Consider the following 12,547-nt stretch of genomic DNA (forward strand, 5'->3'; position numbering starts at 1 on the left):
AGCTTGCATTCCATTTTTAGAAGTCGCCTGTCTAGATGCCTACAGAATGAACCTCCTGACTAAGTCTGCATCTTTCACAACTGATATGTGAGAACGCAGAGCAGACCTCTCTCCTGATACACTAGCCTGGATCAAGGACAGAGCATGAACAGCCGCAAATACAAAGAGTGAGTATTGGCGCCAGTCAGAAACCTAAAACCTGGCATTCTTTGACATTATTATTGGTAAATGTTCACTTTTTGAAACAGAAGGATTATTCAAGAGGATGAGAGAACTGATAATTGATGACAATTAAGCAGTCATAAGGAGAATGAAAGTTAAAAAAATAAACTCTAGAAAATTTTTTAAAGCTTTCATGGGGGTAAAGGTCACAGCCTGTATTTAATAGCAATTTTCCAAAGGTGCTTACCAGAAGAGAGAAACTTTTGAGATATTTGATCTCCTCCTCCTTCAAACTCCCCAATCCTGTAACCCTAGGACCCCAGCCATGGAATGCACACAGGTTTCCTGCCTCTTCTGTCAAAGAGAATTGAGAATTGCATACTAATTCACCAGCAAAACACCATGCTGAAAGAGATGTCTAGTTTGGAGAAATGATACCTTGTTTTTCTCTCTGTTTTTCTTAATGGTATAGTCTACCTCACTTCTAGAAGACTCTGTGTGTGTGTGTGTGTATGTAAGTCTATTTGGTGGCGAAGGAGGTAGGGGTGATATGAGTTATGATATGAAAAAAGCTATATCTCCACATTAGGAGTAAATTTTCATTTTATTCGTTCCATCATTTAATTCATTTATTTCCTATAAGGGTTCAGTTTTCCTTTTTGCTAGCAGTGTTACTGAGAAATCAAAGCAACTAATTCATCATATTTAAAAAATGTTCCATTTATCGACATTAGAGGAAGGAGGAATGAAAAAGAAACAGAACACTTTCCACTGAACAGAAACCCATTTTAAAAGTTTTTTAAAAAAGTGCTTCTAGTAATTAAACTGTAACCACTGGTTGGGAAATTGAGATATTTACTCTAAAAATTAAGGTAATAATTCTGATGTTTGGTATGACAGATAAGGAGATAGTCCTGTAGATAAAAAGATGTTGATTGAGTTCATTTGAGTTATAAAAGAAACTAATAAAACCTCACACATTCTGTGTCTTAGCCAGCTCTGACTGCTGTAACAAAATAGCATAGATGGGGTGACTTAATCAATAGATATTTATTTTCTCACATTTCTGGAGGCTGAAATTCGCATCTCAGGGTGCCAGTATGACTTTGTTCTGATGAGGGCTCTCTTCCTGGTTTTCTAACCACTTTGTGTTCACAAGGCCTTTCTCACTATGTGGACAGAGAGAGAGAGAGAGAGAGAGAGAGAGAGAGAGAGAGAGAAAGCAAGGCAAAGCAAGAGAGAAATCCCACCACAGAGATCCCACTCTTATGACTTGAGTTAACCCTAATTGTCTCCCTGAGGATCTTCCTCTAAATACCATCAAATTGGGAGTTAGGGCTTCAACATATGAATTTGGAGGAAGGGATACAAACATTCCATCTATCACACTCTAAATTATTGTGGGGAAGAAACACTAAGTGAATGAATAAAGTAAAACAAATTATAAATACATTTTGGTTTCCTCTGTAATAAATAACAAGCAATAAACTGTTAAAACACAATAATTTTTCCTGGGCTTTGGTGTGTGCTAAAGATTCATCATCTTCTCATCTCTCATGACTTAACTACAGGAGTGATACGTAGCTGTTGCCTTTGACTTTCCAACACCTTTTCTACTCTCTCCTGCAATATGAGGCATTAGAGCAATCTGACCTCATCTCCAATATGAACACTGAGTTATTGTATATAATCAGAGAATCTTACTCCTTTTGCTAATGGCTACTTAAGATCCCAGAACTCAGACATTCTCATGAATCTCCTATGGAGTCAGTTAATGGCTCAGGGCTGAACTTGGTAGCTCTATTGGCCAAATCAGACTGTTCCTTGACAGGGGGAGAAGCACACTTTATTTCCCTCAGATGTGAAAAAAGGAGCAGGTAACCTTGTTTTTCTCTTTTAATTACCTTACAATCATAAAGATGGAGAAAAGAGAGAATATATGTTCTTGATGATATTATCGACTCACCTGATCTATGTTGGCTGTTCACTGGGTATCCATTTATCTGAATAACTAAATTTCCTTATTGAATTTTCAGGTACTTGTCTCAAAAAATGTTCTGACATATCTACAAATATTACAATTTCTGGTAATGAACATTGTGAATCTGAAGAGAAGTTTGAAATTCATACAACATTTATATATCCTTCTGCAAAAGACAAATACCAATTAAAATTTTAATTTCAAACTTAAACTGTGCATATTAGAGATTTCTTTCTCAGCAGCCAGAAAGTAAGGACAATATCTAGGTTATATTTGGATTTCTAGTACCTAATATGGACATCAAATAAATTTTTGTTACCAAAATTAGTTTAATTGATATAATATTTATTTAGATAGTTTTGCATTAAACCAGTGACTTAATATCTTTTTGGAATTATGAAAGTCTATTGCTTGAATTTCAGTAAATGGAATTCTCAATGAGCTCACAACCTGGTGGAGGATATAGTTATAACCAAACATTTATGACACAAAATTAAATAGAAATAAAATGTTTCAAAGGCTGGAGGAAGGAGTACCTGGCTGTGACTGCAGTGTAGTCCTGCTGAGGAAATATTTCTGGATAATCACATTCTTGAGAGCTGTGCAATAGTTCACCTGACAGGCATGAGGACTGAGTGGAGACAGACAGCATTCAAGGCCAAGGGAACAGTACGTGCAAGAGCACAAGTAAGTGGAAAATAAACCATGGTGCACTTAAGAAAATGTGCATAGCATTTTTAAAGGAGGAGAGAGAGGAAACATATTTGTTGAGCTGCTAAATGGTGTTAGAGGCTGAGCTTGATTAACATATATTGTTTTACTTAGGACTCACAACAAACATTTCAGAGATTAGGGATACGAAGCTCAGATAGGCTGGGTAGCCTGGCTGTTCTGTGCTGCTAGTGAATGGTAGAGCTAGGATTTAAATCTGGGTTGTCTGGGGCAAATATTCAGAATCATTCCATTAAAATATGGCACCTATGTGAATCTTAAAGGATATGTAGGTTATTGCATGATACAAGGCTTAAAATTTAGGGAATGCCAGATATGAGAGATCTTATGTGCTGCATCTTTTCCTATAGATGCGAGCCTGGAGGTATCTAGAAGGTAGTTGGAAACATGAGGCTGAAGTATAGATAATTAAGCTGCTGATAAAAAAAAAAAAAAAAAATTGGCAGTTGCCACCCTATTGCTTATAGCCACCACCCATCTGTAGTCAAAAATGTTATCATTTAGCGTGAGAAGGGAGAAGGTTAAAACAAGCTTGGGGAATGCCAGTCTTCAAGGGGCATTTGTAGAAAAGGAGTCAGAAAAGGAGACAGAGAAAGAGTGGCCAGAAGGTTAGGAAGAGAAGCAGAGAGGGTAGGAACCAAAAGAGTTCACAGTTTTAACCTAGAGGAGGTTGTTAAATGTATCAACACTTTAGGAGGTAACAGTTATTTAAGCTTCAATAATATAGGTTTCCTCGTCCCTATTCCTGTTGGAGTCTAGTAAGTGATGGGTGGGTGCTACCAAAAGGAACTCCTTCCCACTCAAATTTGTAAAATCCATTCTTACAACTAGAAGAATGGAACATCCCAATGGAATAAGCAATTTCAGGAAACGCTGATATCAGAAGTCCTATCAGAATCTCAAAGCTGGAAAAGAACTGAGAATCTCTATCTTATGTAATGTGTAACCTGGCTGGGTACATTGACTAACACTTACCTACACAAGCATGTGAGAGGTTTGTCCTGATATCACCAAAGTTAGGACCTAGAAGATGCCTGGTGTTCTTTGTTTACACTGATTATTCACTCTTTGGAATACATCAGTCATAACAACAAGAATGGTAATTCACATGTCTGTGGAGTCTTTATGAAATCATACAGGTTTCAGTGTACTTTCACACATATTTATGATTTGATTCTTTCCAGAAGTCTGTGAATGAGGCAGAGAATCTAAGTATTCCACTTTATAGATGAGCTCACAAAGGCTCATCGAGGTTAATGCAAATTAGCCTGAGGAGTTTTAGAGATTAATTAATGAGGTCAGAAGAAAAGTCAGCTGTGATTCTAGTCTTCTCTGACTCACAGTTCCATTAGATGATTATATAATCTTGTGTACTAGGTCTGTCTCTTTTCATTTTTTTTTTTTATGTGAAGCTTGTTTTTTTCAATTCTGTAGCAATCCCAGATTCATATCTCTTCTGGATGAATCTAACAGTAAAGATGGCCCATGACCAAAAGTTCTTCACATTTCAGTTACCTGGCATTTGAACCACATTCCCAGCCTGGCAATGAAGATTAAGAAATAAGTGTTGCTTGTTTAAGTGAGTGAGCTCTCCTTTATAAGTTGGATAAAATGGTGACATAGTTTTATTTTCATAGCATTTAGGTGAGAGATTAAAGAGTCATCTGGGTAATTTAACTGCTATAGAAAGCCAGTCTGGGTATTTTAGGTCTATTGAGGAGGTTTTCCTTTGGCTTTAATTCTCCACACAGTTCTGTGTCCTGGTCAAATTAATGAGACAGCTGTTGAGTTTTACTTTCACAACGTGCTAGAGAGAAGGTGTCACAGAACACGGATATACTATGCCTCCAAATCAAACAATCAAAAAGAAAAAATTCATATCCAAAGATAGATATGACTTTTTATTTTTCTGATTTTTTTTCCATCTATAATCTACGAACGGAGTTGGAGTCAGATTTCAAGTTTTGACATTTACATGCCTAGCGATACATAGAATTCATAACTCAAAAAAAGGAAAAACTCTCTAGAAATGCAATTTCCATGGATAGATGTCTTTTCATGAACCTATCTTGGTGGCTGTGCTCATAGTTTATGAGTAGGTTTCGACAGTTTTAACTGTGGGTCCTCTCCTTCTGCTCCTGTCTTTTCTTTTTATCTTATAGAGAGATTATTCAAAGACAGGAATACCTCTGTGACATTTGATGTAATGTTTCTTCCTAGATCATGCTATCATAATCACACACACACACACACACACACACACACACACACACAGCTGGATTTGTGTGTACCATTAATAAAAGGAAAGCAAAGGGATTGTCCAGGCCTCCTCTCTTATGGCGTTTACATTGTCCACATCCTCTAGATTGGAACAAAGTGCTTTCCTCCCATTCTGTTTTATCTTGCATTAACTCATTGTCCTTTCCTTGACTTCCCCTCCTCCCTCCCATTGTAAACTCAGTGCACCGACAAATGTGAGCTAGCTGCTTGCCATCTCCATTCAAGCTAACCATTTTTAGTGCCTACCCACAACTTGGTTTCACTGTGTAGTTAATCTGCATGAGGAAATATCTGCAAGGCCACTTGGCAAGACATGAGATTTTCCATTCTTTTTGAAAACTAATGAAAAGGCAATTATTGCCTCACACTGTTCTGAGTATTCCACAAAGAACCACTTCTGTGCTTCCTGAACAGAGTCCTTGGCTGCTGCTTGTAATCCTCAGCCACTCCCTGACTTCTTGGCCTGATGTTATCTCATCAACACTGAGACAAACATGTCTTTGGGTCTCAGGAAGTGGTTGCATTTATGTTAGGAGTAGCCATCATACAAGCATAAAAACATTTGTTGAATGCCCACTATGTGGCAGAAACTGAAGGGCGTGGAGGTAGTTAAGATAGTCCTTGCTCTTTACAAAAAGCTACCTGTGTCAAAGGTGAAGTTATCATGTAAACAAATACAGCATTTTACATTTATGAGACTCTCAAACCAAAATAAATTTATATTAAGCATAGAATAAAGAAAAATAATCTGTAAATAGCTTTGGGGGTCGTGGGTAGAGTTCCATGAACTAGATTTTGGAAGAAAAATAGGAACTAGATTTTTGTCAGATGGATAGAAGGGAGAGTGGAAAGAAATGATACTTTTAATAACAAAGGGTCAGTTCATTATGGGTCTTTGGGAAGCACGATCATATTTGCAGTTAAAAATATTAATTTCATTCAACCTAGATGACAGGTTTGAATACAAGTTCTGAGAATAATCTATTAAAATTTGGACTTGAAAAGCAACTGCCAGGACCAAATCTGGCCCAGCAACTATTTTTGTAAATAAAGTTTTATTGGAACATAGCTGCACCTATTTGTTTATGTATTGGCTGTGGCTACTTTCCCATCATCAGGGAAGAACTGAATAGTTGTAACACAGATCTTATGTCCTACAAAATCAAATATATTTTCTATCTGACCCATTATAGTAAAAGTTTGCTAATTGAAATAGTGCAAGAGTCAAGAAAATAGAAGATGATAGCTTAAACTAAACCTGAGCTACAGGAATCTTGCAGTTTTTCCAATTTTCTGGAACTTCATTTGATATCATTCAAGCACTATGTCTTGTGTAAGAATGGAAAATAAGGCATCTTAATTTTAAGGAGCTTCTTGTACAGCAGAATAAATGTTATGTGTACATAAAAATCTTTAAGACAAGGTTAAAAATAATGAGGCTATGAAATTTAAGGGAAAAGAGAGCCCATGAGATTTAATTGAAAGTTTACCTGGCCAGAATCATCAGGCAAGAGAAAAAAAATCCAAAGAAGGAAGTCAAATTTCACTGGTGATAACATGATGTTAAGTTTAGATCTAAAGTTTAGAAAGCCCCCAAAACTCCACCAAGTAATCTTTACATCTAATAAACATTCTGCAAAGCTGCACTATACAAAATCAACTCTCAAAAAAGAAGCAGTATTGTTATATGAATATAAAATATTAAAAAAGAAGTCAAGATAGCAATCCCATTTATGATAATTTAAAAAATACCCTAAGGATAAATTTAACCAAAGAGGTGAAAGACCTTTACAATGAAAACTATAAAACATTGGCAAATGAAATTGAAAAGAACACAAAGGAATGGAAAGGCATCCCATGTTCATGGGTAGGAATACTTAATATTTTAAAATGTCCATACTACACTAACCAATCTACAGATCCAATATAATTCCTAACAAAATGCCAACATTTTTTAACAGAATTAGAAAAGCAATCCTAAATTTTCTGATGAAACACACAACACACACACACACACACACACACACACCTGAGTAGCTGAAACCATCTTGAGTAAGAGAAATGAAACAGAAGGCATTGAACTACCTTACTCAAAATATAGTACAAAATGATTGTAATCAAAACAGCATGGTATGGGAATAAAATTAGACATATACTAATGGAACAGACTAGAAAGCCTAGAAATAAACCTGATCATTTATAGCTAGTGGATCTTCAACAAAGGTGCTAAGAATGTATGTTAGGGAGAGCATGGTCTACTTGAAAAATGGTTTCAGGAAAATTGAATATTCGTATGTAAAAGAATGAACCTAGTCCCTGATCTCTCACCATATCAAAAGACATAAATGGAAGACCTGAAATATGAAACTAGTAGAAGAAAACAGAGAAAACATTTTGGGACATTGGAATGGTCAAGGATGTTTTGGACAAGACACCAAAGCCACAGGCAACAAAAACGAAAACAGACACATGGGATTTCATCAAACTAATAAACTTCCACACAGGAAAGGAAACAGTCAACAGAGTGAAGAGACAAGGTAAAGATGGAAAAAATATTTGCACACTAACATCTGAACAAAGAGTTATTCAGAATAAATGAGAAACTCAACTCAAGAGCAAGACACACCCATAAATAACCTGACTTAAAATTGAGCAATAGATGTTTCTCAAAAGAAGACATACAAAAGGCCAACAGGGGTATAAAATAATGTTCAACATCACTAATCATGAAAGAAAGGCAAATAAAAACCAAAATAAGATATCACTCCAGTTAGAATGACTATTATCAAAAAGATGAACAATTTGATCACAAGTACATGTAAAGAAAAGGGAAGTATATACATTGTTGGTGGGAATGTACCTTCACATGTTCATTATGGAAAACAATATAGAAATCTCTGAAGAAATTAAAAATAGTACTTCCATATGATCCAGCAAACCCACTACTGGGTATGTAGACACACGAAATGAAACCAGTGTGTGGAGGAGACATCTGTATGCCATGTGTATCACAGCACAATTCACAGTAAATGAAAACAACTTCCATGTCCAACAACTGATAATGGATAAAGAAAATGAGGCTCGTATACACAGTAGAGTACTAATCAACCACAAAATAAAGTCCTATCACTTGTAACAACATGAATGGAACTGGAGGTCATCATGTTAAGTGAAATAAGCCAGGCATGTAGACACAAATACTGCATGAACTTCCTCAGATGTGGAGTCTACAAATGTTGACCTCGTAGAAGTTGAGGGTAGAACAGTGGAGGTCAGAGATTGGGGCAAACAGGAGGAGCCGCGAGATGGGAAAAGGTTGTTCAGCAGGTACTAATTTATGTTTAAGGAGAGTAAGTTCTGGTGTACAGCAGCACAGTAGGGTGACTATAGGTGACACTCTATCATGGATTTTGAAAAGCCAGAAGAAAATGTTTTTGTTATTTTCATCAAAAAGAAATGGTGAGTATTTGAGGAGGGAGCTATGCTTATTCTGCTTCAAAAATTTTGATGTATATACTATAGCAAAAACCATATGGTCCCTGTAAATATGTACAATTTTTTTGTGTCACTTAAAAATAAATAAATACAGTTGATATTTATTGAAATTAAATTAAAAGAAAAAAAGGTTAGTGATGATTCATTGGAAGAGAATTTATTAAGCTTTTGAAGAATGCAGGGGACACAGGAGTGATGGGGAAGAGGAGTTGCATGGAGAAAGCTGTTGCAGAAGAACAGAGATCTGGACCCAGCTGGGCAGGACAGGAGGGCCAACTTGAGTTTGCATTTCAGTAGATAGATCTGAGGGATCTGAGCAGCAAATGTACTTTGGTTATTATGGCAATGAGATTAGAGTTATTTGAATAAGGAAGAGAACAAAAAGAAAAGGAAACCGACATTTGTCTTTCAAATGTTAACTTGGATGGCCCTCTCAGCAAATATTTGTCCTTCCTTCATGTTCCTAGCACACCCCAGGACTTCTTGAACCAGAACACTTATCGTGCTGCATTGTAATTGTCTACTTATCTGTGGAACAGGAGAAACCCTGTCTTCTTACAGGAAGTGACATTCTTACAGGAAGTATGGTGCAGTGGTTAAGACCTGTCCTGGCCTTGACGCCTATTTCTTTAAAGCTTTTTTAAGTCATTTACCTTTTGAATTTGCAAATCAAAATTGCTTATATTTATCACGTACAACATGATGATTTTCAAATATGTATCGACTGTGGAATGACTAAAATGTGCCAATTAACACAGCATTACTGCATATAATTGTGATACTTGTATCTATTATTCAATAAACTTAATATCTACTCCCTTAGTGAGTTTTGAGAATACAATACATTGTTATTGATTATAGTCACTCCTATTTGGCCTTACATTTTCCACTTCCTGGTTTCCTCATCTGAACATAAAAGTAGTGACTACTTATTTATTTATTTTTGGTACCAGTCATTGAACACAGGGGTGCATAACCTGGAGCCACATCCCCAGCCCTTTTCATATTTTATTTTGAGACATGTTCTCACTAAGTTGCTGAAGACCTCAGTAAGTTGCTGAGCCTGACCTTGAACTTGTGATCCTCCTTCCTTGGCCTCCCAAGTTGCTGGGATTACAGGAGTACACTACCATGCCCCACTAATAGTGACTATTTTTACAATCCATAATAATTATAATTTTTTGGTGTGATTATTAAACAAGTTAATGTATAAAAAAGCACTTAGTGACTGGCAAGTAGTGAGGGCCAATACAAATGTTATCATTATTCTTGATACCTATCTCAGTGTTTGAAGACTAGTAAGGGATTTTTTCTACGAGTGAATTTAAGTGCCTATAATGAGATGAACGTCTTGAATGGTTTATTTTGGATTATCCTCATAACACACCTGTGTGGAAGGTGTTATTTCTGAATTTAGAGAATCTGAATGGGATTTGTTGATCAATGACAGAGAGTAACTTACCCAGCCCTTACTTGCCCTGTCATGAAGGGCAGGAGGGAGGGAGAGAGTTTAGAGAGATGATAGTCTCGAATGGGGTAAAGCCCTGGAGGAGACAGGAGGGAGAACAGCTGCATGGACAACCCAGGTGAAGGTCTTTCACAGAGGAATCATGAATGGTGAGGGAACTTAAACCTGTAGCTGAGGAGGAGACAGGTGGAAATGGGAAGGGTGCTAATGGGGCAGTGGAAGGGCTTAGATGACTATAGGAAATGATGGTGCCCTTTATAGGACAGAAATGGGCAGATTTATTCTTGGGGGTGTGAATTTACAGATAGAGTTTTGGATATAAAACATTGGATGCTCTCCAAACATTGAGCAATCAGTTGGAAATGTGCCCCTGGAGCTTCGGGGAGAGGTGGAGCCTGGAGGTCACTGAGTGCAAGTCATTGCCCAGAAGGGAGAATAGAAATCACGGGCATGGCATCAGGAAAAAGCACAGCGTGAGTCAGGACTGTAGGTGGTTCTTGACTCAGCCTGGGTAGGGGTGGCCAGAACCCTGTAGGTCATCCCTGATACACATCCCTTGGCTGATTTGTGAGCTGGGCATCTTTGTTGGCCAGTGAAGATATGGAAAGTGATCAGAGTGCAAATAGCCACCTCTCAGGATCTTTCCATGTGAAGGAAAAGCAGTGACTAGAAACAGGGAAAGCTCTGCTACACAGGAAAAGAGGTGGGGGCAATAAAGACGGGCTTTAAAGTGCTGGCTCCTCCTTAGCTTTTGGTGCTGGCTGCAGCACCGAAGTTCTCATGCCTGCACGAAGGACGGAGCTTTGTACATAAATTGAATCTGTTTAAAACCACTCCCCTGCCCCCTCGAGAATTCAATGCAAGTGAACGTATTTGGTCAGAGAGGGTCATAAACACATCATAAAATCTGACCTCTCCAAGAGGGGATTATCTATAAATAACTGTGGTTATCCCCCGAGTGCTAGGCATAAGCCTGGTGGAGAGGCAGAGAGGAGAACAATTTCCTCAGCTCCCAGGGCATCATTCTGAGAGGTGAGCGGCAGAAAGGCTTTGCAGAGGCTCAGATATAAGCCCTTGTAGTCATCTACCCAATTTCCTCTGGCAGGGCCACCGGTGTTTCAATGGGGCTCCCTCCACTTTGCTGAGCAATGGAATGAGACTACTGGGAAAAGAATATTAAGATTTCTGTTTCTAAATATGTCACTGGTGAAGCTCCTTTTAAAATATTAATTGTGGCAACGTTGGAAACGCATAAAAGAACTGACAATCATGCTTGTTCAGACCACAGAAGGTTTAATTTCCAAATGTGGTTTTGAATTGCTATTTTTTTCTTCTGCCTGTAAGCAATGGATTCATCAAAATCCTTTCTTCTGAATAAAAGAAGAGCCCCTTAATGGTGCCCATTCAGTGTCATTAATGTGGAGGAGGTGAGTGATATGAGAGGGGTCTGTATTATTTATGATGAGCTGATTCGTGAGCCAAGTGAATTTCAACAAGGCCTTCTAACTAATAGTGAAGTTATAAAAGATGGAGAGGGGAGGCAATGGAAACCAATGGGAGGGGTTGCTAACAGATCCACTCCCTTGGATTTCCAAGATAAGAACAGATCTAGCCTGTTTTTAAGGACTCTGCACACAGAGATCTCCGCAAGGTTGCTCAGTAACCTAAACTGATAAACCTTTTCTTGTTTTCTAAATAGGTAGCTCATTTCTTCCTTATAATTCTGGCTTAGTAATCTTAAATGCATCATCAAGAATTGGAAATATAGGATCTCGTGGTTGGGAGTTTTTCAATGGTGTAAACTACGTTATCATTTCTTTAAGAATAGGGACTATGCCTAATACATTCTTTTTAACTCCAATACTCACAGAGCCTAGAAAATGTCTATAAAGAAAATGGTGGAGCTTCATCTCTGTTGGGGAATATTCACCTCAATCAGGTGAGTGCTATAAGAGGTGAAAATTGGTCTTTTATGTTGTAATGTTTTGTGGCTCTTCAAAGCTCTAATCTATGTGACAAAAATATAGTGTTTATTATGCGGGGTTGATTAGGAAAAAAAAATCTAGAAAGGTTTTGGGGTCCAGTGGGGACTACCATCACTATGAGAAAAAAATGTTGAGAAGAACTGCAGAGAAAATAGCCCGGTATTTTGGATTCAGAAGGACTTTATGCAGTCTCCACCCACTAACTACCAAGTGTGGCTTATCTCCCTGTTTCAAGTGTCTTCATTTGTGATACTGATCATAATACATGAATGCAATTCATTTTATTCACTCCAATGTCTTATGCTTTGCTCCTGTTACAGTACTAGCACAATGTAAGTCTTAATAGGAATTTATTGAATGAATGATTCTCTTTCAAAGGGTTGTTTGATGATTAGTTGAGATGATAATAGGAAAACCCCCAACCTAGTACTTGGTACATTTAAG

The sequence above is a fragment of the Sciurus carolinensis genome, chromosome 4, assembly GCF_902686445.1.
Source record: "Sciurus carolinensis chromosome 4, mSciCar1.2, whole genome shotgun sequence".
In the NCBI taxonomy this organism is placed as follows: Eukaryota; Metazoa; Chordata; class Mammalia; order Rodentia; family Sciuridae; genus Sciurus; species Sciurus carolinensis.